The sequence below is a fragment of the Tupaia chinensis genome, unplaced genomic scaffold, assembly GCF_000334495.1.
Source record: "Tupaia chinensis unplaced genomic scaffold, TupChi_1.0 Scaffold000654_1, whole genome shotgun sequence".
Taxonomy (NCBI): domain Eukaryota; kingdom Metazoa; phylum Chordata; class Mammalia; order Scandentia; family Tupaiidae; genus Tupaia; species Tupaia belangeri.
The window spans coordinates 903,585-929,416 of NW_006160175.1; positions in this window are offsets into that span (position 1 = coordinate 903,585).

The window sequence follows — 25,832 nt, forward strand, 5'->3', positions numbered from 1 at the left end:
CAGTAGATCTGGCAATTTTTTCCCCAATACTTCCTTGGGAATCATTACAGTGGTCACTATTTTGCTATTATTATTACTATTATGAAGACAATCATCCTTTTTTGAGTGTCTGTGCTCTTAGTGGTACCATTTAACCACATATATGCTAAGTTTTTCACTTGAGTTTACTAGCCTTCTCTGACTCCCTGCTGCAGTCTAACAGAAATTCCCACACCGGAAAGCACACTGGTTAAGTACATACCCCAAGATGATCAGAAATTTCTTTGAAAATTTAGTAAAATAATATGAGGGGGAACTTCAAAAAGTTTATAGAAAATGGAATTAAACTACCAGCTTACTTTGGTGTCAGGCATTTTTCAAATCCAAGCATAGTCTTGTTCTTTCTTTTTTCATAATATGTATTTTCCATGAACTTTTTAAAGGCCTCATACAATGGCAGCAGTCAGTATTTATTGGACGCTTCACTGCATGAGATGTAGTGCTTTTCACATTCTTTTTAATAATTTTACAAACATCATATGAAACATGTTTCTCTAGCCTTGTGTCACTCAACTGTTTAAAACTTGCACCAGAGGGCTGCGTCTTAAAGAAATAGAGGTGGGATTTGAACACTTGCTTCAGAACCCCTATGTTTTGTTTGTAGCCAGAAGCAGAAGCAGGAAATCTTAGTGACTAGAATCCAGATTTTAGGTGCAGACCATCTAGATTCAATTTCCTGATAACTAAGTGAACTCACCTCCTCTATCTCTATCAGTTGGAGTTTCTTCAACTAGAAAATGTGGATAAGATGACTGCTAGCACCAGACTTTTTTCAAACACAAATAAAATAAGTCTGGGGCTGGCTTTGATGTTAACTAGACCTGGAGACCCTTATTTCCCATAGTATAAAACACGTGAAGCCAGAAAGGGTTGGGGATTGGTGGTTCTCCCATATCATGGACTCTGAGCAATGAGTTTACTCAGTGTGATGAAGTTAAGCTGTGTGTGTGGGGGAGGGGAGACTAGAAATAAAAAATCCACTTGCAAAGCAGTAGGGCATGGAGTTTATTTGTACGCAATTCACTTTTCAAACATCAGAAGACTCTACATACCGAAGATATAAATAAATATCCATGTCCAACTATTCTTCTCAAAAAGTAAATCTGATTCTTTTGTGTTGGGAAACTATAAATTTACTTCTACAGTAGTTCAGCAATTATGACAATGTAGTCAGGAGACTAAGGATGGACAAGGTCCTGAAGGCATGCGTGTTATGTTAAAGAGAAGTCCGTTGGGGGCATGTGAAAACCTGGATACATTTGTAAAATATTATCCAGCAAATCTGAATTTTCTATATATTTAGGTTTTTAATGCCATTGTATATATCCTCTGGACAATAGATGTAAAAGGATGATTTGAATAGGTGAAAATTTTGCTTTCTTGTGAAGGATTTTGCTGCTTTGATTTCAAATATATAGGAAAAGCTTAGTCATGTAATATTTGAAATAAAAATTTTAAATGGGACTAAAGTGGTAAATGGAAAAAAAATTCACAATTCTCTAAATGTCACTTCATTCAGCAATATATATCATCTGTGTTTCTCCTCAGCAAGTGGAGAAATGAAAAATGTCATGTACACACAAGGTTGACAAATTGATTTTTCTTTGTGAGTACACATTTTTGCATTAAGAATCAGAAAAAAAAATTTGTACTTTGCAGTTTAAATGCTGAATTTATGCCATATTGGCCCATTTAAAAATTGCTAAGAAGAGCATAGAGGTAAAACATCAATATTTCTGTGATGTTTTGATTTTTACTGGTGATTCTTTCTTAAGTACCACCTGCTCTACTAAAGCTAAATTCAGGAGGTAAATCATAATTTGCAGGCATTATTATTTATTTCCAGCATTTCTAGGTAGAAAACAGAAAATGTTAAAAATATTTCAAAATGACTTGATGTGTAATTCTTGGTTTTTCAAAAATGACTTGATATGTAATTTTTTTTTTCCACTCAGAATCCCTAGATTCACATATGATTTTTGCCCTCAACTTTGCTCCTCTGAGAGTCCACAGCACTCGGAATAAATGTAAAATATACAATTTCCCCCCGATACCATCTGTATGATGTTTTCCCCAAAGAACAAAAAAATTGCTTTTAAACAAAGAATAAACATGGTGTTTTGGGAACTCTGATTAAACTTCTTTGAAAGTTTTAAGCCAAGGCAAAAGGGGACAAGTGAGACTGTAATAGAATTCATCTTGCCAGCAGCATCATATAGCATTTGCTCTCCTGCGCGCTAACTTCAGCTGTGATTTATTAGGGGACCAAGTTCATGTCATTGCGTCTGATCTTCAGAGACCTGGCTTCAAATCCTGATTTTACTCACAATTGAAAATGAGGCTTGTGGTCAGGTCCTAGCCCCGTTTGACATGATTGTCAGCCTGCACTGGGGAAAACGGGCCGTCTGGAAAAGCAGGAAGTGTTAACTTGCAGGTCAGGGACTCAAGTGCCTATCAGTGGAGATTTTATCTGCAATGAAACTGGGAGGGGCTGCAACTCCTGACCCTCTCAGTGGGACACTTATTAAGCTGCCTGACAAAGTAGGGTAACACAATCCTGATGTCCTCCTAAGGAAGCTTTTGTCTTTTATTATTATTATTTTTGTCATGGCTTAAGAAAATGACTAATTATTAAAATTTTGGAAAAGAAATAGCTCTGGGACTTGGAATGTCTGTGTAAAATCTTAAAGGGAGCCAATTTTGCTTCTTGGCATTTATTTGCCCTGTGCAGCTTATAAATAGTTTCCATGTGCTGCTGCTTCAGTACAGACCTCTGATAAGAGGATGGGGAAATTAGTTTTGTAGAAGTCTGTCAGTCTAGGGGTAACGTGTATGCCTAAGTGTAATTTTTTTTCCAACGGCCTAGAGAAGGAGTTTTGTTTGCTAACTTATGTGGGGGGAAAAAAAAGTAAGAAAACCTGGAGATATTTGAGAATTGATTTCGTAATCTGAGATCAGAAAAAATCCAATCAATGTAATCAAATTTGAAGATGAATTTAAAAGAAGAGGCATAAAAGGATATGACCAGAGAAGAATGCTAAATTGTAATCAGATCTTGGGATCTTTAATCCCTTAATATGAGACTGCCTCTTGCTTTTGCTTGAGTAGCTATTGTTAATACAAAAGGAAAGAAGGTGGTCCCACTATGATTAGAGTCTCTCTTGGGAAAATGTGTTCCATTTATGACATATCTGGAGGGAAGTGGATAATACAGCTAGTTGTATTATCATCTGAGTGAGTCTTTTTTTGTTGTCGTTCAGAGGGATGTTGCTACACACAGATGGTCTCTTCTCCCATAGAAAAGCCCTATGAGGTACGGGTATTTGTTAGAGTTGAGTTCAAGATCTAATACTGAGTAAATGGCAGAAGCAGGTTTCAAGCCCAGGCAGTACACGTTGTTCTGAGCTGTTTGATGGTGATGCATTCCTGGTCATCAAGCCTCTTTTGCTAAACCAACTGCAGACTTGTCTAGCATGAGCTTTGTACACAAGGACATTGCAAGGTTCCAAAGAGGTCAACTTCATTCCAAGATTTAAGCTTTTTGAATTTGGTGAGATAACTTGTCTTCTGCACATGTATGACAGTTCTATTTTAGGTTCTTTTGTCAAGTTATAAACTCCTAGAGCTCATTAAACCTTATTGAGCATATCCAGGTCTACCATTAACCTCCATCTGAATTAACTGCTAAGAATATCTAACTTTCGAAGGGACCTTTTTCTCCCAGTTGGTCAAGAAGTCTTGCTTGACCCCAGGTGGTAGTTGCCACTTTTATATTGATGATTCTATATAATGACTACTCTTTTCTTAATTCTCTCAGAAATGAGTAAGCTTTGTAAGATACAGTTTATTCCTTGTCTGTCTTACTGTACACTCTGCCTAGCAAGGTGCCTGGTAGGTAGTCAGTATTCAAATATACACAAAGAGGTTGTTAGCAACATGGGACTTGTGGACCTTTGCTGCTTAGCTTCATTTCATTTAGTGTTTTTTTTTCTCTTTGTTTCATCTTTTCTCTCCCGCCTTCTTTCTTTCTCTCTCTTCTCTTTCTTTTCTTTCTTTGTTGGGCCAGAGGGAACATACGCTCACCAGAAAAAGGGGGGGGGTAACTCTCCCCATAAAGTAGGATCATGCTGCAATAATTTTTTCTCCATTTCTTCATCCCATCAAGATCTGGGGCATGTATGCACATGCACCTGCCATGTTTCCTAAGCTGCTTGGGCCAGGATTTGAATTGGCAGCCATGTGATCTCTGGCTCCCTGTCTATAGCACTTAACCACTAAGCCACAGGATCAGCCCTGCTACCTTGTTTCTATGGCCTTTCATGTTGTGTCAATAGACAGAAAACTTGTTTCCTTTCTACCTCAAAAAATAGAAGCTTATGACTAATTTCATAAAATTATGAAATAGCTTTATTTGTACTTGTCAAACAAAATTTAATGATTTCTGGTATAGAAATTCAATAGTTTCTGGTATAGAAATGAGAGAAAATGGAATTTGTATTGGGGGAAACTCCCTAAATATCTGTTAAACACAAGTTTTTTTTTGGAGAGATTTTTGCCATAGGGCGCATGCGCTCACCAGACAGACAGAGAGAAACATAGAGACAGAAAGCGAGAAATCACCCCCCAGAGGCGATGGTCACGCCGCAATCCCTTCTCCTCCATTCTCCTCTCGGGATCTTGGGCACACACACACACGCACCCGGTGTGAGTTTTAGGCCACCGGGTCCAGAACGCAAACCATAGTTGACTACGTGGGAGTCCAGCGATACAGTCATTACGCTAACTGCTGGTTCCCTTAAACACAAGTTTTACAAAAGAAACTAGAGGGACTTTCATTGCTTCTGGATACAATTTGCCAACTCCATTGTGCCTTAAACAATTAAAATAAGGGACCATCTGGGACCAGCAGTTAGCATAATGGCTATGTCGTTGGACTCCCAGGTAGTCGACCATGGTTTGAGTACCAGACCCAGTGGCTTAAACTCATGCCGGGCGTGTGTGCATGCGTGCCCAAGATCCCGAGAAGAGAATGGAGGAGAAGGGATTGTGGCATGGCCATTCTCCCTGGGGGTGATTTCTTGCTTTCTGTCTCCCTGTCTCTCTCTGTCTTTCCGGTGAGTGCACGCACCCTATAGCAAAAACCTCTCAAAAAACAAACAAACAAACAAAAGTGACAAAAAAAATAAGGGACCATCTGACGGCAGTTAGGTCACTGGACTCTCACACGGCCTATAACGAACGGTTTGCGTCCTAGACCTGGTGCTTCAAACTCACACTGGGCATATGTGTGTGCATGCCCAAGATCCCAGGAGGAGAATGGAGAAGGGACTGTGGTGTGACCATCCTCTTAGGGGTGATTTCTTACTTTCTTCTCATTGTCTCTGTCTCTCTCTCCCTGCCAAGCACAGAGGCCCTAAGGCAAAAACCTCTAACAAAAAAATTAAAATAGTACCAAATAGGTTATTATGAAAACAGAGTGATAAGCTTCCCTTATATTTGTCCTGTTTGTGCATTGTGATATCTAAATTATAGGACAAGGCACAGTAATAAAACTCCCTTGACCTAACATCCAGCATTTTCCAAATAATTTAAGGATTTTAACCCCCTTTATTTTTTTCCCTCAAGGTTTTTGCTTTAGAGCACGTGCACTTGCTGGAGAGAAAGACAGATGGAGACAGTGAGAAAGAAAGTGAAAAATCAACCCTCAAGGTGGATGGCCATGTCACAATTCCTTCTCTATTCTCTTGGGGTCTTGAGCACACGCTCATGCCCACTGTCCTCTTAGTTCTTACATATGACTCCTCTACTCATTCTAATCCCCATTGCTCTCTATAGTCGAACAAGTCTTTCTACTTCACTGTCATCGATGTTAAGTTTCAATGTGTTGTCTCTACTTCCCTTCCACATAGCTACATGCGCGCACACACACACAAACACACACAAACACACACACACTCACGCTGAGATTTTAATCTCCTTTTAGCTCTTCCATTGCTCTCTTCACAGTTTTGTAGTAGAGATCAGAAGATAGCCTGGCTGTTTTGTGGATGTGGAGGGAGGAGATAATTGAGAATTAAAATTGGCCACTCTTCATCTTCTAGATGCTCTCTATTTTCTTATCTGCTTCTAGGAGAGGGTTAAGGTTTATTCAGCTGGGAATGAGTTATTTTCAGGAGTCCAGAGGGCTTTGCAACAGGACTGGGTTGGACTGTTTGCTGAAGCAGGGAAGATTACAAGTGACCTGGTGAGGGTGTTTGTAGCACTGACCTCCAAGCAGGGATGCTCTCATATTAGATTCAGCCTCCCTTTCATGTTTCTTAGGCTACACTATTTCTACATCTAGTGTGTATATCAGTGCTTTAAAAATAAACTCAAAATTTGAGAATAACTGTATCCTTGACAAGATATATCCTTTTCTAAGGAGGATTGCTGTAGCTGTCTAACAATGAATTACAACGTTCCACAGCTGTCTGGGCAGGAAATGAAGAAAATTATCCTGGCTATCTCAAAATGGGTATTTGGGGAATGGTGGAGGGTATAAGAGTTGCTAGAGCCTGACTGATTAATCTTATCTCATATTATAGGGTCCTTGGCTACCAGATTTCAGATAGAACTTAAAAAAAATCTTGAACCATCTAAAATCAAGCAGCATGGCTATAGAAATTTCAGATTAAAGTGAAAAATACGTTATTTTTGGCAGCAACCTGGTTATACATTCATCTAATAAATAAATTACATCTTAAAAAGTTAATATTCTAATAACCTCAAAGTCAATTGTGACAGAACTGTGGCCACAGGTATATCATTTAATCATCATTATTTCAAAAGACAGCTATTCATATTTTTACAAAAAAAAAAATTGGTTGTTGAATAGCTGCTCATCAAGAGGCCATTTTGTGTGACCTCCATACTACTTCACAAAGTTGTGTTTCCCAGGCACAGCTAAGAGCAGATTACTCCTTTCTCCTAGAAACCTTAAAATTTCCCCATGGTTTGCAGTTGTGTTTCTCAAACCTTAATGTGTATATTAGTCTATCTAAAAATGCTGATGCTGATGTACTTGACATAGGGCTGGAATGGACTACTTCTTCAAGTCTAACATGTTTTCAGTTGACTCTGGGGCTGTTCTTTCCTTTGATCACACTTCGAGTGGCAAGACTTTGGAGATAAGCCTGGCAATGATAGATCTGCATGTAGTACTTCCAACCCACTTTCCCAGGTTTACTGCCTTTGTATTCTTGTCTCTTCACCATCACTCTATACCCCAGCCTTTCCAGGCTGTTAATGTTTTCCCAGGTACATATATACTTCCTTCTGCTTCTGCATTTTTGGGTTGCTACTACCCATCAATGTCTTACTTGCCCTTATTTATCTAGACAGCTCACATTCTCCACAAGCTCTTCTTAGATCTGACTCTACTTTACCCAACCATTAGAATCACTGCTTCCATTCCTTGTTTTCCTCTTGCACTTTGTCAGACATCAATTTTCCAAGTTACTACTATCTGCAATGCAGACAGCATTGGGTGTGGGTCTCTACCAATGAACCATAAACCTTTGAAGGATGGCCGTCTCATTCTACCCATCTTTGCCTCTTCTGCAGCATTTTGCACAATTTCTGCTTTGAGCGGGTATCAATACAAGTTTGCTGGAATTGAAAACTCAAAAATTGTGTAAAATTACTTATCTGGATGGTTTTCTTTTGAATAGCTGATATGTGCTGACATTCAGATAAACCTCTTCAATGTTCTTTTCTGAAAGGATGTATCTTACTCCTTGGTAGTTAGGGATCACTCCTGGGTGTTTTTTAAAAAGGTTCTGATTTAGAGGATCTACGAATGTGACTATGTGGGCTAAGCTTCTTAAAGGGGCAACCCAGCTGAGAATCACAAAAGAAAGCTGAGACTGCTGCTGCTGCCGGCTATACAAACTGGTCTTTTATTGTTGCTAATGAGAGCTACTTGTGTTGACTGTCTAACAGGAAGTACCTTAATTCTTTCTCATTAGACTTCTAAAATTAACTTTGCTTTGCTGTTCTGGAAGAATCATAAGATGTGCCACATTTTCAGTTTTGGTGGGATGTTAGGAGAATTGAAGATCCATTCCTATGACATTTTCTAGCTCAACAATATTACGAAGGCACTTTTAAAATCATAATAGAAAGACAGTATATAGTTGTAAATACCAGATATAGTGTGTGTGAAAGAGGAGGGTCTGAGAAAGGACATTTGGGGGAGGGGCAGGGAGGCAAAGCTTTAATGGCACAAAAAGGTGTGGTATTATCTGTTGAAGATATTTCGTAGTTTTATGAACAGTACTAGGGAGAAATATTCACCTGTTGAAATATCCATTTTATAAGACAAATAATAATGTGGTTGAATGTATGGAAGAAAATGAAATGAAAAAAAAAACATAAAAAAAGGAAAAAAAATCATAATGTCCAGGACTCTCATTTGATACTGCAATGCGTTAGCTTTGTTATCTTGAAGAATTTAGTCCGTCAATTTGAACCTTAATTTTCTCATCTAATAATGGGGCAAGTCATATCTACCTTGATGAATTATTGAGATTAAATGGAAGAATGTGTATTGAAAGGCATGTAGGTATATAACAAGTCATGGTGAGTGCTATAGTCAGAGCTCTGCCATATCACCAGTCACTCTTTCATGGCTGTAAGGGAAAACTTTTTCCCCCGTATACTTTACTACCACTCTCAATATTCACACTTTTACTCCTAATAGGTAGGGTTTCCATACCAAGAAATTCTGTAATTCTTTGTGGATATCAACTGAGCAATTTAACCCAGGTCTGACACTTTACCTGGAGACAGCAACGAATCCCACAGATTGATGGCTCAGTCTCACACCCCCCCCCCCAGATGCCATGAAAGAGTCTGGGTTGTCATCTGTGTTTCTGAGTGACTGGCTATAAATCAGAGGTTTCCACAACTCTCTATTGGGGCTTGTTAATGTGCTAGAATGACTGAGAAAGCTCATGGAAACATTGTCAGGTTATTATAAAGGATAAACTCAGGAACAGCTAAACGGAAGAGGTACATATAGCAACTCTGGACCAAGCAGTAGGGAGCTCCCATGTTCTCTTGATCATGCCATGCTCCCAGCCCCTCCACATGTTCAGCAACCCAGAACCTCTCCAAACCCCGAGCTTTTAGTTTTTTTATGGAGGCTTCATTATGTAGGAATGATTGATTAAATAATTGGTCATGTCCGATCAACTTGGTTTTAAGCCCCTCGATTTCTGGAGGTTAGAGTGGAACTGAAAATTCCTACCCTTTCATCATTTTTATTCCCTCAGCAACAAGCCCCCATCTGGTGGCTATCCAGGGACTTTCCAAAATTGTTTTATTAACATAATTTCAGATATAGCTAAAGGCTTGTTGTGAATAAAAAAAGATACTCCTTTTACCGTGGAGTTATATTAGGATTCTAGGACAAAAGACCAAAGATGCTCTTATAGTTTCTTTTGTTTGCAAATTTTTTTTCTCAAAGAGAATCACATTCAACAGGGTCTCACCACAATCCTCTCCCCAGCCTTCCCAGCCAGCCATAATCGCAGGCCTGTGCATGCCCAGTATGTACAGATCAACCCAGGAACTAAAGCCCAGTCTTCCATATGGCTTTCAGCATTGCAGAGCACTGCATTACCTCTGCACCACCATGGCTGAGCTTTCCTATGGTTTTTATCACTTAAAAAATTACAAGGATTTTAGGAGTTGTGTGCTAGGAATGGGAATAAAGATCAAGTATATACTTAATATAAATCACAATATCATAGGGCTTAAAGTTTATTATCAATGTTTATTGATATAATCTCAAGTATTAAAAACTGAGGATGAGAAAAGGGCTCTCGAATTAAACATCCAAGTACTGTTTCTTTTTACAGAGCTCTGACTGCTGTGTTGTGCCCGCTCACTTTTCCACAGTGACAGAAGCAACATCTTCCTCTGTGACTTGATTGCATTCCAAATTCATTGTTATTGGAGCTTTTTAATCTCCTCTGGATCGTGGACCCCTTTCAATATCTCATGAAAGCTATTAACCTTCACTCAAGAAAGAAAAAGAGAAAAGTGTGTATTTGTACAAATTTGCTTTTATCTTCTAGAGGTTGATGAGTCCCAGGATGAAAAACACTGGGTGTGCTCAAAAACTTCTGATTCCTCATAAGGCATGAAACCAGGAATGACATAGTGAAGTTGAATTGACACAATCAAAGACCAGGAGGTTAGTGATAGTACGGAATGAGTCACCCACTCCTTCCCCAATTAATTTCCCTTGCTTAGAAAAAATCTACAGCCAGGCTAGGTACTTGAAGAGGAGGAGGATGAGAAATTTGATAATCTTTCCTATTATGTCTTATGTTGGAAATGATTGTCAATCAAACATATCTGGGAGTTTAACATGGTTTCTGACATAACATAATGATCTCAGTGAGGTTTGTGAATAATATCCCAAGTAAGGAAACTTAGTCTGTTTTAAATGTGCAGAGAAAGTTGCCCAAGCAGCAAAGTATACTGTTCACCATTTATCTTGGTCCAGGTGGTAGATCTGTGTGCAGGGCTGACTTGCATTAATAAACATTACCACAGTGGATGTGGAAACATGTCCAGGCTTTGCTCATCAGTTCCCATTTTCATACTTCCTGAGTAGGCTGGGAAACGTGGAAGGACAGCATGAATTCAATTTAACAGTCCAGTAAGTGCCAAAGAAATGATCACATCTCTGAAAATAAGTGTTTTAAAACAAGATTTTTCAGATGGTGAAGAAAAGACAAATTCTTTGTTTAGTAAACAACAAACACTTTATACATTAATCATCTAGCAGACATTAAGTGTAATAAAGGGTTCCATTTTAGTTCAAATACAACTTATGTTCCCCAATTAATTACTTACAGAATTACACAGTTTGCATTTTTAAATAAATGTTCTGCTTCCCAGATGTCTTCTTGCAAGCAAGCTGTGACCCTTCTTAGGGAGGCTGATTCTCTTATCAAGTGTTTTCAAGGCCTGCTGGGGTATGAAGAAACTTACATGGTTTAAGTACCACCTACCATATTGGACCCAATAAGGAATGTGTGGAGTTTGAAAGCAGTTCCTACACATAGATAGGTTATATTCTTTTGCAAACAGGCTGCGAGTTGAGATGATTTAATTCAAATTCTATTTTTTTTCAGGCAAACATTATTATAATGGAGTTATCTTTCTGACTAAGGATCAAAACTTAGTGGAGTCACAGAAATGAGGCTATCGGGACCAGGAGTTGGCATGATGGCTATGTTGCTAGACTCCCATGTAGTTGACAGTGGTTCAAGTCCCAGACCCGGTGGCTTAAACTCATGCTGGGCGCTTGTGCGTGCGTGCCCAAGATCCTGAGAGGAGAGGGAGGAGAAGGGATTGCGGCGTGGCCATCCCCCTGGAGGGTGATTTCTCACTTTCTGTCTCTCTCTGTCTTTCTGGAATGTGCACGCATCCCATAGCAAAAACCTCATCAAAAAAAGAAAAAGAAGAAGAAGAAGAAGAAATGAAGCTATCATAGTAGTAAGGCGCCATAAAGGCAGTCTGGGTCAGTCTTTTTTCTTGAGTCAGAAAATCTCACTTTTCAGATGAGACAAGTGAGATTTATTGAGAAACTAAGAGTTCTGCTAATATAATAGTAAGTGATGGGGATTAGTAAGTGGGGAGTAATGAGAAGGTCTAGAATAGTGCTGTCTAGGGACCAGAAGATGGTATGATAGTTACATTGCTGAACTTCTACATGATCGACTGCAGTTTGAGTCTTGGACCCAGCAGCTTCAAACTCACGCTGGGCATGTGTTCATGCATGTTCAAAATCCCAAGAGTAGACTGGAGAAAAAGAGATTGCAATGTGGCCATCCCACGGGGGGTGGAGAGGGGGGTGAGGATTTCTCACTTTCTATCTCTCTGTATCTCTGGCAAGCACATGTGCCCCATAGTAAAATCTCTCTCTAAAAAATAGAAAAAAAATAAGAATTCTAATAAAATTTTTAGTAATGATAATGTAATGTTTCAGTAATGTTTTATATCTCCATTGTTCAAAACAGTAACCACTAGCCACATATGATTATTGAGAGCTTGAAGTGTGGCTAGTGTGAACAGGATACAGAATTTGAAATATTATAATTTTAACGAATTTAAGCTTAAATATAGTCATAAGTAAGTGGAACCTGATTCCAGGCATTTTGAAAGGCAAGGACTGGGTAACAGAGTAGGAACTGTAGCCAAGAAAATAAAATCAGATGAGATAACTACCTTGCTGACTGAATTGGTTATTTTATAATGAAGTTTAAGGATCATCAATCTGTTAGACAATACCAAGGAATTTTAGTAGTTTATAGCATGATAAAATCTCAGAACCATTTAAAAAATTTTATGGTACAAGGAACAAAAGGCACACAATAGAATCCCAGGGGTATGTACAAATACCAGTTAAACATTTAGACTTAGAACAAGAAACAAATTCTACATTTCATGTTAGAGTTAGAAAAAATTTATAAAAATTCCTTAGGATAAAATAGGAAGTTATCATGAAAAATTATGGAATATATTTTGAAGAACAAAATCAAACTGTGGCTTTCCATAGGTCTAGAAGCAAAAATTATTCTTTTTTTTCTATCTAATCTGATATATCTATCTCACTTCCAATAGGTTCTTAAGACAGCTATTTTCTTGTGGCATATATGTAACATGAGATCTATTTGCTTAACAAAATTTTCAGTGTATATTACAGTGTTGTTAATCACAAGCACAAAGTTGTTCAGTAGATTGCTAGAAAATATATACTCATTGAAAAGCAATGATCTATTCCTGGTACCCATTCTAGCCTTTGTCAACCACCATTCTACTTTCTCCATCAATGAATTTGACTACATTAGGTACATCATATAAATGGAATCATACACTAGCTTATTTCAGTAGGATCGTGTTTTAAAAGGTTCATTCATGTATGTAACAAGATTTCCTTCCTTTTAAAGCTGAATCATATTCCCATATGTGTGTATCAATTTTTTAAATTCTTTCATCAATGGGTATTTAAATTGTTTCCACCTCTTGGCTATTGTGAACAATGCTGAAATGAACATGGGACTGCATATATCTCTTTGTGATCTTGATTCCTGTTCTCTTGGCTAAATACCAAAAACTAGGATTGCTGAGTCATATAGTCCCAATTTAATTTTTTTGAAGAACTTCCAAACTATTCTTTATAGTGGCTCCACCATTTTACACTCTTATAAACAGTGCACAAGTGTTCAAGATTTTTCACATCTTCATTAACAATTGTTTTCTGTTTATTTATTTATTTTGTATAGGTATGAAGTGATATCTCATTGTCGTTTTGATTTGTATTTCCCTGATGATTACTGATGTCAGCCATTTGTGTGTCTTTTCTGAAGAAATATTTATTCAAATCTTTTGCCCATTTTTAATTTGGCTGTTTGCTATTGAGTTATAGGAGTTCCTTTTATATTTTGAATATTAATCCTTATCAGATATACAAAGTTTGCAAACATTTTCTCCCATAACACAAGTTGCCTTTCATTCTGTTGATGGTTTCCTTTTTAGTACAGAAGCATTTACATTTATTGGTACTTTCATTTATTTTTGCTTTTGTTGCCTGTACTTTTGGTGTTATACTCAAGATAGTATCACCAAGACCAATGCCATAAAGCTTTCTTCCTATGTTTTCTCTGGGAGTTTTACAGCTTCATGTGTTACATTTGAAGTCTTTAGTTCATTTTTTTTTTTTTTTTTGAGAGGTTTTTGCTATTGGGCGCATGTGCTCACCAGAAAGACAGAGAGAGACAGAGAGACATAAAGCGAGAAATCACCCCCTCGGGGGGATGGCCATGCTGCAATCCCTTCTTCTCCATTTTCCTCTCAGGATCTTGGGCATGCATGCAAATGTGCCCTGTGGGAGTTTAAGCCACAGGGTCCAGGACTTGAACCGCGGTGGACCACATGGGAGTTCAGTGACACAGCCATTACACTAACTGCTGGTCCCAAGTCTTTAGTTCATTTTGAGTTAATTTTGTTTATGGTTTAAATAAAAGGTCTAATTTTATTCTTTTGCATGTGACTATCAATTCTCCCAGCACCATTTATTAAAGAGATCACCCTTTCCCCTTTTGTGTATTCTTAGTGCCATTGTTGAAGACCAACTATATTAATAGGTTTATTTCTGAGCATTCTATTCTGTTTCATTTCTCCATATGTAGGTCTTAATGCTTATATCATACTGTTTTATTTACTGAAACTTATGCTTGAAATCGGGGTGTATGAGGTCTTTAGCCATGTTCTTTGTCAAGATTATTTTGGCTCTTCAGGATCTCTTGCTGGTTTATATGCATTTTAGGATTGTTTCTATTTCTGTAAAAAGTGCCACTGGAATATTAATAAAGATTGTATTGACTCTGTAAATTACTTTGGGTAGTATGGGCATTTTAACAGTATTAAATCCTTCAATCATGAACACAAGATGTCATCCTATTTATTTGTGTGTTCTTCAATTTTTCTCAGCAATGTTTCATAGGTACCAGTGTCCAGGCAATTTATCTCCTTGGTTAAGTTTATTCTTAAGTATTTAAAAATATATGTTAAATGAGATTATTTTCTTAATTTCCTTCTAGGATTGTTTGTTGCTGGTATATATAAATATAGTTACATAACTGATTTATATATATTGATTTAGTATCTTGCAACTTTCCTAAATCTATTTATTAGTTAAAAGGTTTTTGTGTGTGAAATATTTAGGGTTATTTACATAAAATTATGTCACTTATAAATAGAGATCATTTTACTTTTTCCATTCTTTTTTTAAGCTTACTTATTTTATTCATGAGAGAAAGTGCTTGTGTGCATGCGCACGTGTGTGCACAAGAAAGAGAAAAAGTCACCCTTAGCAAAGTCTCTTAACACTGTGATCCCCTTCTTCCAGCCCTCTAGCTTCTTAAGATAACAGATGCATGTGTGCCTGGTGTATTTTCAGGTCAACTGAGGATCTTAAACTGCAGTAGACTACATGATCTCCAGCCCTGCAGTTCAATACACTACTGACTGTGCCACCATGATTGGACCTAATTTGTCATTTCTAATTTGCATGACTTTTACTCCTTTCGTTTGCTTATTTGTTCTGTCTGGCACTTTAAGCACTTTTAATTGAAATGAAATGGAAAGAGTAGGCATCCTTGCCTTATTCCTGATCTAGGAGGAAAATTTTCATTTTTTCACCACTGAATATATTGTTAGCTATGGCTTGTCATATACAAATTTTATTGTATTGAGGTAATTTATACCAATTTCTACTTTATTGAAAGTTTTTATTATCATGAAAGGACATTAAATTTAGCAAATGCTTTTTCTGGCTCTGTTGAAATAATCACATTATTTATCCTTCATTGTGATACATCAGATTTATGTGTGAAGAATAAAACCAAGGCCTCCTATGTGGCCCCAGCCTCTGAACAGTAGCATCTTAGCAGCATGAACCACTGTGGTTGAGTCCTCTCCCTTACTTTCAAAATGCAGTTCTGTACCGTATTTTGAGCATATAACCCACTATCTTCGGGCCTACAGTTTTTTTCTTTGAGAAATCTGCTGATAGTCTTATGAGATTTCCTTGTATGCAACAAGTTGCTTTTCCTCTTGCCATTTTCAAAATTCTATCTTTGGATTTGATTATAATATGTCTCAGGGCAACTTCCTTGGTTTCATTCTATTTTGGATATATTGGGATTTTCAAACCTCAATGTCCATTTTCTTCTCCAAATTTGAAAAATTTTAACCATTATTTCTTTACGTAAGTTTTGTTTTGTTTTCCTCTTTTGTCTCCTTTTTGTTCTAGAACTCCCATCATAATGCATATGTTGGTCTGCTTGATGGTATTCCATAAGTTCCTCAGGCTTTCTTCACTCTTTTTCTTTTGACTGGAGAATTTCAAACAACTTGTTTGAGTTTGCTGATTTATTTTTTTCTGCTGGATTAAGTCTGCTATTGAACTCCTCTAGTGATTTTTTCAATATATTTATTGCATTCTTCAGTTCTAAATTTTCTGATTGTTTTTTTGGTTTTATATCTCTCCATTTATAACCAGATATGAATTTTTGTTGAAATTCTTGTCTTGTTTATGTGTCATTTTACTGAGCCCATTTAACATCTTTATGGCAGTTATTTTAAATTCTTGTTAGGTAGTTTATATACCTCCATTTCTTTAGTGTTGGTATCTGGAGACTTACTTTGTTTCTTGATGTGAAACAGGTCAGCCTATTTATTTATTGTTCTTGTAAATCTATACTGGCATTTCACATTTGAAAAATAACAACCTCTATTTGTGAACTGGCTTAACAGAGGAAAATACCTTTACCAATCAACATGAATGAAGATTTGGGAGTCCTCTCAAAGTTTTTCCATAGATGTGTCTTGTTTGGACTTGTACATGTAGATTCCCAGTTAGGAGGAGTAGCTGGTGCTTTTACACCAGCTCATAATCTCTTGCTCCCTCTGGGGTCTGTATGCTTTACTATGAATCCTCTGAAGCAACAGCATGTCAAATAGTGCTTTTTTTTCTTCCCATTAGCTTCCAGGTACCTAGAGTATGCTTACGTACATCAACAACCTAAGTTAGATTGGACAAAAATCAGTCCGTTGGGCAATATTATGAAAAGCTGAAATATTAGACACACAGTCCACTGTTTTCTTTCTCTTTGAAGGGAGGCTGTAAAGCTGTATGGGACTCTGTTAAACCATAGGCCCCTGGAGCAACAGTTTAATATCTGGCTCTTTTGTTGTCAGTAAATGATAGACATCTAGAACATGCTGGATTTCATCAGCACTGCCAGACAGATGAGACAAAGCTAGACCCTTATGTAGCTCCTCCCACATGTTGGAACATTGGATTCATGGTTTAGTCTTCTTTTTTCACTCCCCAGGAAGAAGCCTGAATATGAGAGGTTTTTCCTGATCACATGGTCCTATACAAAGAGGGACAGCCATAGAGAGATGTTTCCTCACTTTTTATCCTTATTTCAGTATGGCTGGCTTAACATTCACTGGGTGCAACAGCCTTTTAACTCATTCCAGAGTTTAATAGAGGGAATTGGTCGTGCACTGTTGTTGAATTGGTATTTCGGTGGGAAGGAGAGTCTGGAGCTTCTAATTCTGTCATCTTGCTGATTCCATGCTAACATATTTTGATTATATTTAGTGTTCTGATGTAGGTTAAATGATTGTGAAACACCGTATTCAAAAATCCATTAATGATTTCCCATCATACTTATATCAGTTAGGGTTCTCCAGAGAAACAGAATCAATAGAATGCAAATATCTATATTTAAAGGAATTACAACTGACAAGTCTGACATCTGTAGGGCAGGACTGAATACTAAAAAGAGCTCTTAGGTAAGAGCTGAGGCAAAATTACTTTCTGTGAAATTTGAGTTTTTGCTTTTAAGACCTTTGGCAGTATGAGGCTTACTCACATTACTGAGGATAATCTTTTACTTAATGTTAACTTACAGTAAATGTGAATAACATCTAAATAATATCTTCAGTATATCATTTTTACTAGTGTCTGACTAAACAACCGGGTACCACAGATTAGCCAGATTGACACATAAAATTAATTATAATATTACTTCACATGATATAAATTGTCTAAGGTCACAGAGAATCAAAGATTATCAGGACAACAAAGGACATAGGAGGCCATCCAGCTAAGGTCTTCATTTTACAGAGAAAATCCAAGATACAGTAAGTCAGGGTGACTCAGCAGAGGCAGTGTTAATTAGTGGATATGACTTTGGAGTCAAAAAGATGTAAATATGACAGCCAGGTCTGTCTTTTCTCAGCTAAAAATCCTTGGGCAAGACATCTAACCTCTCTGTACCACAGTTTTGTTATCTTTAGGAAGGGAATTTCATCTACCATTCTTCTGGTGACATTTTGTAAGAATAGGTTCTGGCAGAGAGTATTATCTTAATAAATGGAAATCAATTATTATTATTATTGACAAAGTTATGGACACTCAGAAAGTATCTTTTAACTTACTTAAGAATTCACTGGGAAGTGGTCAATAAGGTGTCACCATCCTAATCCTTTATCACAGTGGTGCTGGCATCAGTAATCAAAAATCGTGTTAAATGTGATACCCTATTAAATCAACTACATATCCTTTTTATCCAACTTTTCCTCACTTATATATACTGACATAGAAATCAGGGGATGTTCTGTTAGTACCTGATTATTTTTGGTGCTAAAGAAGATTCAATAGGGTATTTCCAAGGCAGATTTTGAAAAATATTTTGAGAACCATTGTGAATAGACCAGGGTCCATGTTAGGATGAATTTTTGAGGTGTTGATCCAGAGACATTTGTTTTGTGGCATTCCTTTTTTCATTACAAATTCCCTCCTGTAGTCATGGACCTTGAAGATCACCTTTCTGTCCCCTCTGTGCTTGGAATCAAAATGTCTTTTTGCTGCCTTGACCTGCCAGCTCACCAGCTTTGTGGCTTCCCTGTGCTTGCTGATGTTATGCAGACACTACCTGTGTCGGCAGATCCCAAACTAACCCTTGCTTGAAAAGAATTTTCCATTCTTTGATCCTTTACTATGTTGTTGCTTCATGATGTCAAGGGCCTAAAAGCTTTGGTTTGAATAGTAGCCAAATGCAAAGGCATTCAGAGCTGAGCTTGATCCTTAATCCACAAATCAAAGGCTCTTCTTTCTCGGCCACAGGTCCTGATTGTTGCCTTATAAAATTGGATTACTACTGTCACTAAAATGCTGCCTTTTTCTTTTATCCATCGTTTTAAAAGTTTGACTACAGGTGTGCCAATAAAATAATGAGGTATCTCTACCCCCAGCAAATGTAGCAAAGAACTGTCAACTAAATGTGTCTTTGGAAGTCATTTTTCTTCAAACATTTTGAAATTTCACTTTTAGAAATTGTTTTAAAAATACTACCTAGTGACAAGTTTTACCAAAAGAGGAAATTAATGTTGCTATATGGAGGGAGGACTTCAAAAAGTTTATGGAAAATTGAATTAAATATGAGTTCATTTTGGTCCCAAATAAGATTTTAAGATCCATGCATAGTTTTTTCATAATACCCATTTTCCATAAAATTTTTAAGGACTCCTCTCATTTAGTTATAGGGCATTCTTTCAGGTTTTACTATATTTTTCCTCTTCTTTTTTTTCTCTTTTCTTCTTGGAGGGTGGGAAGTTGGGGTAAAAAGAGTAAGGTTAAGGCTAAGAAATCAGAGAGAAGCTAGGGAAACCTGCATGGGGAATATTCCAGTGAGATTACAGAGGGTAATGCTTCTCAAACTTTAGTGTGCATAGAAATCTTTGAAAGTCATTCAATATGCAGATTCTGATTCAACAGGACTGGTGAAGGGGCTAAGAGACTACAATTCTAATGTTTCCAGGGGATTCTGCTGATGGTTCATGCACTACATTTTAGGTAACAAAGACTTAGAAGAGGAGGCCAAGGTATAACGACTATTCTGACTGAGGCATTTAATAAGTTTGCACGTTCACTCTTCAGAACAGCACTGTGAGATCACTCTCCCATGACACAAATAAGTTTACAGAGTCAAAGAAGTTATGGAACTTAACTGCACTGGAGTACAAATGCGGTTCTTGGTGACATTGAGGACCACTGGTGGTTTTCTCTTGTACTGCCTCTTTTTGCTAATATGAAGGCTGCCCTCTTTTCTACTGATGCTTGGTCTTCTGGCAATGTGCAAACATTCGCTCCAGGGAGGTTTTCCACAGCAATTGCTCTTTTTCACCTTACTTGTTCAAAGACTTTGGTTTGACTATGACCCTCTTTTTTATCCCTGATCTCTTTTCTTTTTCCAATTATCCTACATAGTGCTGCCAGAGTAATATTTAAAGTGCAGCTATAATCAAGTGCTCTATTATTCTAAAACTTTCTAAATATATGAATCATTTCTTGTCTCAACATTCAAGGCTTTCCATCTTCTGTTTATCTCTTGGGCAACAAATGGAGCTACTCTTATTTGTTTGAATAGACCCTGAACTTTGCTGCCTCCGTAGCTTGATTTATTTCATCTTTATCTTGTAATGCTCAGTCTTTCATCTTTGCACAGAAAAATCCTTACCATGCCTTATCTGTGTCCTTCAGCTAGATACCAGTGCTTTTCTCTTTGGAAACTCCCAGAAGTCTTTCTCAGCAGCAAGTTTTCTTATTCTCTCTCAGATGATGTCAACACCTTTACTTGTACCAACTTCATTTTAAAGAAGCATGGAAGACAGTCTTCATATGCATTGTCATTTAGTGCTTGTATAATCCTCCCTCACTCTGCACATCAGCAGCCCAAAGAACAGAGCAAGCAGTTAACAAAATTTCATAAATTACTTTGCATGATACTGAATGGTTGAGAACCATGAAATGAAATTAGATGATGGATGAAATGCTATTGAGTTGTCACAAAAGTCATGACACATTTTTGCCTAGAAAATCATAGAAAAATGTGTTGTGACTTTCCTGATATCCTAATAGTTAAGTACTTTTAGAGTATTAGTTCTTAGGATTTTTGTTTGTTTTTTGAGACTCTAAGGAGCTAACGGAACCCCCAAATAAAATCTGGATTTAAACGATGAGTAACACGCCCAACCCTAATTCTCATCGTCATCTGTAAAATGCACAAACTTTTGCATTCTAGGATTGTAGTGAAGATTTTTGGAATCAGTAGTTGTATGACAACTAGTACAGTTCCTGGCATACGGGAGAAGTTTAATAGATGTTGCTTTCCATCATTTTGCTTCCTAACTTCATCTTATAGGATAGCCAAAGGGTTTTCTTTACTCTAGAAAGCTTGCACAGCAGCTAGGAGAAAATATTTGGTTTTCAGCATTTTATTTAAATACCAGATGTAGAAACATCTTGTGAAGTAGGAAGTGGGAAGTCACATCTCCTTGGAAACCTTTTTTTGGTATTCTTAGACAAGTCAGAAGAGCAATGAATAGCCATGGATAATAATTAATAACCCGCTAGGCAACATGTTCTTTTGTCTTGGCAGAATGGTTTAGGATTGCTAGTCTTGGTAATTCTCCTGAAAACAATTCTCCTGCTCTATTTAGTTTATGGAAAGGCTACCACTTCATCTATGATGGAGACAAAAGATGAAAGACAAAATATAGTACTGATGTCAACTTACTAAAAGGTTTTTCAAATCACTACTCTCTGTTTCTGAAACTGATAATCATATCACTAGCATTGATATCAAGACAGAAAAAAAGTTGCTCCATTTATTTATTGATTATAGTGACTCTTAAATGAAAAATATGCCCTAAATCACCCAAGTACCTTGTCAGAAATAGAAACTGCTGGGAAATTCTGATTCAGTAATTATCAGGCAGGACTTAAGAACTGGATACAAGTGACTCTTGTCAGTTCACAATTTTCATAAACAGTTGAAGAAACTAGTCAGAGATGCAGAGTGATTTTTTGGAGGCCACAGAAATAGAAATATAGCAGATCTAGGACCCTAGTCTAGGTCTTTTGATACTTAATCCAGGTTATTTCCTCTAAGTCACAGCTGTTTCCAATTATGTAGGGATGTGTGTCTCAAAAATTAATGTACATATATAAATATTAACTGGTATAAATATTAACTGAAAAACCTGTCAAAATGTGGATCCTGAGATAGATCTGAAGAGGGGCCAGAGATTCTGCTTATCTACGAGGTTCCTGGGTGATGATGATGATGATAGTGTTGGTCTGTGGACTACATCTAGAGTAGCCAGGATCTAGGACATCACTGAGCAAAGTCAATGCATTAAAGAAAATGAGCCGGTCACAGAATTAAGGAAAATTGGCCTTTTGTGACTCTGTAGCCTCTACTATAGATAACATAGGACCGAACATACGGACCTACTAGATGAATAAAACTTAGCTGCTGAAAGACCTTTGAAAATCAGTGAAACTAAAATCAAATATGGCCCCATAAAACATTTCCTTTGCCTTTTTTCTTCTTTGGTATAGTTTTCATAGTGACCTGTTTCCATGGGGAATTGAGAGTCTGATGAAGGCAGATGCTTATTGCTAGAGATAGGAGTCAAGTCACAGGAATTGGAGGTGAAGCATGGTAAGAAACAGAACAGAATATGACTGATGTTAATATGGATATTTCTGTTTGAAATAGCCTAAAACAAAATGAAATGAAAAACATTTAATTGTACTTATTAGTACAGTTTTACATTCTCTTGTTCTCTATACACACACACATATATATATATAATATATATATATGACAGGGTATTTTAAAATATGAAATTACATTATAAAATTGAGGCTAGTTAACCAGGAAAAGAAAAATGGTGCATAAAATTACTTGCTACTTTTTCTCTTGTGCATATTCTAGTACATACTAATTGTACACCTCCTCAGTGATGAGAAAAAAAAAATTGTATTACAGTAAAAGTATTTCATTTGACATAAGGAAGAAGTTTGGAGTCTCTAATGTCTGAAAATAGTATATTGAGGGAGGATATAGACACAACATCCCAGGAACTTTTTAGAAAATGAAACTTCTCAGGAGGCTTTAATCAATTAAAGTTTGAGTTCCTATTACGATGTAGGACCTGGGTGGCATACTGAAGATACTGGAATATTAAGATGTGGTAGCTGCATGTAAGATAGGAAAGAAATGTAGAAATGTATAACTGAATACAATGGAATAAATACAATAGTGTGGAATTGTGATAAAATGTGAGAGGTTGTAGGAGAAACGCACTTTATTCAAGAGAGTTAGGGAAGTCTTCAGAGAAGATATAGTATTTAATATGAACATCGACAGATGGGTAAGAGAGAGAATGAAGATGTTTGTTAACATGCACTTTAGCAAGTATTACTTATGTTACAGAATATGGGTACGAAAAAAGATGACTTATGGAATCTGACAGTCCTGAGTTCACATTCCAGCTCTACTGCTTTTGGATTATATAGCTTGGGCACATTATTTAATCTTGGAGTCTTGCATCTTTTCTTTTGAATAACAATATGGTATGTCCCACAGGAAACAAATGAGATAAATGAAGAAACAATAAACTCATGCTCTTTAATCTTCTAGATATTCCCATATTCTAATGTTAACAGACTTAGTCTCCAACTTATATCATAACTATACCCCTAAACACACAGTTCTTTAGAAGTGCCCATATCGTTTGCTTGAATCCTCTGTTCTACTTCTATTCATTTCTTGTTCTATAATTTCCCTTACAACATTTGTACTGAGTCAAATAGTGCTTCCCACAAAATTCATACCTATGTAGAACCTCAGAATATGAATTAATGTAAAAATAGAGTCTTTGTAGATGTAATTATTGGCATTAGGATGAGGTCATACCAAATTAAGGTGGACCCTAAATCTAATATGACTAGTGAAGTTATAAGAAGGGGAGAAGACACAGAGTCACCAGGAAGAAGGCTATGTAAAGACAGGTGCAGAGATTAGTTATCTGTTTCCATAAGCCAAGGAACACCAAAGATTGCCCAATAAGAAATGAGAAGTAAAGAAGAACTCTTCCCAAGACTTGAAAGGGCCTTAGAAGGAAGAATGGTCTTGGTGAAACTTTGATTTTAGATTTCTAGCCACTGAATACTATGAGAGAATAAATTTTTGTTTTTGTTTTTGCTTTTTTTTTTTTTTTTTCTATAGAGCGTGTGTGCTCGCTAGAAAGACAGAGAGAGAGACAGAGAAACAGAAAGCCAGAAACCACACCCCCAGGGGGATGGCCATACTGCAATCCCTTTTCCTCTAATCTCCTTTTGGGATTTTAGGCATGCATGCACATGCACCCAGCATGAGTTTAAGCCATTGGGTCCAGGACTTGAACCATGGTCGACTACATGGGAGTCCAGTGACATAGCCATTATGCCAACTGCTAGTCCTGGGGTTTTGTTTTTTAAGAGAGATTTTTGCTACAGGGCATGTGTGCTCACTGGAGACAACAGAGAGATAGAGAGAGAGAGAAAGTGAGAATAATGGGACAATGGCCACACTCTAATCTCTTCTCCTCCATTCTTCTCTCAGGATTTTGGGCATGCACACACATGCCCGTTGTGAGTTTCAAGCCACAGGGTCCGGACTCAAACCGCAGTCAACCATATGGGAGTCCAGTGCTACAGCCACTGCACCATTTCCCAGCCCCAAAGTTCTGTTGTTTTAAGCTACCCAGTTTGTGGTATTTTGTTAGTAGTTTGTGATATTTTGTTATAGCAGCCCTAGAAAACTAATACAACACCTTCTATGGGTTGGGTAATGGTTTATTCTCCAAAGGTTTATATTATGGATTCTTGGTCTCTAATATAATGGCTCTGAGAAGTGATGAGACCTTTAAGGCATGGGTCCTAATGGGCAGACGCCATCTTATCAGCTGAGAGCATGGGAAGAAAGAAGGGAAGAGGTGGAAAAGCCTGTTTCCTTTTCCTCTCTTTTGCTTTTTTTTCTCTATCTGCACATGTCTGCTGTCCAGCCTGCTGCTTTTCACCATGTTATAAATCACAGCTGGAGGCCAGCTAAGTGTCTGCCTCATGTTTTTGGACTTTTCAGTAACCAGAATTGTGAGCCAAATGTACCTCTATTCACTCTAAGTCACCCAGTCTCAGTACTTCTGTTTAACAACACAGTAACGGACTCTATAACACGTCTATGCCAACTACCTTCTGTTTAGTCAATTGACGTCTACAAAGTCAATTCTAACTTTGTGACCACATGGTAGTTTTGCAATGTGTTCACCTGACTAGGCTGCTGAATTTTCTAAAATTCACTTTCCTGTGTGTTTCTAATGAAGGTGTGCCAGAAGAGACATTTTTGTGCAAGCTTCAGGGGTACAACTGTATCTGCACCTGTATTGTTTTTATGCATAAAAGGTTGGAGCAAAGTCACTAGGTGCGTTCGTGGCTCACACACATTGTTGCTCATTTGTCCACCCACTTCATTAGTATGGAGCAGGAGCTCCATCTGTAATTGCTCTACCATTCCCTGGAACCTCTTTCTATATTTACTCACTATTTTCAGAGGATCCTTCTGATTCCTGGTTCAGGTGTGTGTTTATCCATGAAGAAGGCAGGAGGCAGAAGAAGAGACCAACACAGGTTCTACTTTGTCTTGCTTTCCCCATTTTATATTGCCCTTCTCTCTGAACTGCCTGCCTTGCTGATATCAAGCTCCAACATCAGATGCAAAGACAACAGCCTTTCAGAGCCTGTTTACCAGCCCCTGTAATTTTGTAAAGTCAAATCCTTATAATAAATAAATTGCTTTCCTGATTGGACCCTTACAGATATAGTCACCCAGGGACCCATAACTTAGTTCCAAGTTTTAAGGTAGGATCATCTCTTCCCGTCCATGGATGAGACAGGTATAATTTAAAAAGCTGTGCACCCAAGGTTCTTGAAAAGACCAGGTGAAATGCCAAGTGGTGTTTTATGTGAACTTTTTGTGGCTTTCAGCCTCCAGTGAATTTAGTAGCTTAACATAAAGATCTCTCATTTCCTCTGCCTTATGCGTGTGACACTTCTTTCCCCTGCTCTGCTACCACAGACAAAGAAAATGACAGTTAGCTCCTACTGTTCCCTTCTTCAACCCCTGCCAGGAGGAGTAGGCTCCAGGGTTCATACTCTGATTTATAAAGGCTTTTTCAACCATAGTTCGAGGAGACCTTGGCTCGACTGTCAGCATGGAGTGTGGCTATGTGCAGCTGGAGCCTCAGAGGAGAGCCCCTGACTCCAC